The 1,963-nt window shown below is 48.4% G+C and overlaps 1 pseudogene; it reads left to right on the forward strand.

Annotated features, from left to right (window-relative positions):
• Positions 1-1,146: 1,146 nt before the first annotated feature.
• Positions 1,147-1,603, forward strand: LOC116463934 (immunoglobulin heavy variable 7-4-1-like; annotated as a pseudogene).
• The last annotated feature ends 360 nt before the right edge of the window (positions 1,604-1,963 follow it).

Below are 1,963 nucleotides of genomic sequence, written 5' to 3' on the forward strand. Positions count from 1 at the left end.
GTGTGTGTGTGTGTGTGTGTGTGTGTGTGTGTGTGTGTGTGTGTGTGATTTGAATACTAGAGTTGGAGTGGGCTTCTATCCACATGCACCTGCACCTGCAGGTAGTCTCAGGTGCAATAATCAACTGCCTGACCCTAAAGGAAATGAGAGTCTCCCCAAACCCCTGAAGAGTGTTTGGGTTCACCGTATGTCCGATGATTCAGTGCCTCTGGAGCTCCAGGAAGGGGCTCCCCGGTGATGCATGAGATCTTTTCTTCGGGTCTCCCTGCAGAGTTCTCTGGGTTTCCTAAGGGCAATTCAGTATTTCAGAAGATGATGTGAGGAGCATGTGGTGTCACTAAAGGAGAATTCTGAGCACAGCCACTTTATACTGGGCTAGAGACACTGGTAGGAATATACTCTGTTAAGTTCAGACAGAAACCCTCCTGCAGGGTAGGGGCTGGGCTGCAGGGGGCGCTCAGGAGAAACCCAGCACAGTCTCCCGCCCCAGAGCAGGTGCACAGGAGGCTGGGGAGAGGTTCCTCTCGGGGCCTGGGACTTCCTTTGAAAATATCTAAAATAAGTATTTCACAAGGACTGTTGATGTTTGTATAAATATCCTATTCAATTGTGAGCATTTATCAAATTGGATGTTGTAATGAGAACCAGTTTTACAATGGGGATTTCAAACTCTGCTATTATCTTAATAGTAAGCAGCTGGAGGTCAAGAAGAGATCCTTTCTTTTAAGTAAGTGCAATTTTTGGAGAAATATACTCATTCCCAAAATAACACATTCACATATTAAGGTGTAGAAATGGCTCAAGTTGTCCCTGGGACATTCGAATGTGGGTTCAAAGTGAGGTGCGTGTCCTGGGGGAGCTTGTTCTCCAGTGGGGGAAGCTCTGTCAACACAGAGTTCAGGGATGTGTGGGGGTCGCATCACCTCTAACAGGATTACGGCTTGAACCTTCAGCTTCTATAATTGTGTCGTCCATGTGTCATGTATTTGCTCTATCTCATCCTGGCTCAGGAATTGGGCTATTCAATAACATCCTTCATGAATATGCAAATCACTAAGGTTAATACAGATATCTCTGTGCTGTGAGAGCATCACCCAACAACCACACCCCTCCTTGGGAGAATCCCCTGGACCACAGCTCCTCACCATGGACTGGACCTGGAGGATCCTCTTCTTGGTGGCAGCAGCAACAGGTAAGGGATTCCCCAGTCTCAGGGCTGAGGGAGAAACCAGGCCAGTCATGTGAGACTTTACCCACTGCTGTCTCCTCTCCACAGGTGCCCACTCCCGAGTGCAGCTGGTGCAGTCGGGGCCTGAGGTGAAGGTCTCCTGCAAGGCATCTGGTTAAACTATCATCACCTATGGTATGAATTGGATACGACAGACCCCAGGACAGGGGCTTGAGTGGATGGGATGGATCATCCTACCCTGGTGAACCCAACGTATGCCCATAGCTTCACACACGGTTTGTCTTCTCCATGGACACCTCTGTCAGCACGGCGGATCTGCAGACTAGCTGCCTAAAGACTGAGGATGCAGCCGTTTATTACTGTGTGAGGTACACCGTGTGGAAACCCACATCCCTAGAGTTTCGGAAAACCTGAGGGAGGAGGCAGCTGTGACGAGCTGAGGCAGTGGTGCAGCATGTCTCTAAACTTCCATTTTATCTAAGTTTGCATTGAGTTCCACTTTAATATTAGCCAGGAATGTGGGATAGACGGGTGCTCCTAAGAGATCCTTAACTTGACCATTTCGATGGGTTTTCCCGAAGACGTGAGAAGCCACTTTGTTAGCAAAGCATCCCAAAGCCATGCCCTGCTCCAGAAACACGTGTACCCGTTTCCTGGTCTTTGGTTAACTGACAAGCTCTCATCAGCACACCTGGGCTAATTTCATATCAGGTAGAAATATGTGCTGTAAAGCAAGGCTAACGTTATGATAGCAATTCCTGCTCAATAACCTTC

This window comes from Hylobates moloch, unplaced genomic scaffold (assembly GCF_009828535.3).
Source record: "Hylobates moloch isolate HMO894 unplaced genomic scaffold, HMol_V3 SCAFFOLD_88, whole genome shotgun sequence".
Lineage (NCBI taxonomy): Eukaryota > Metazoa > Chordata > Mammalia > Primates > Hylobatidae > Hylobates > Hylobates moloch.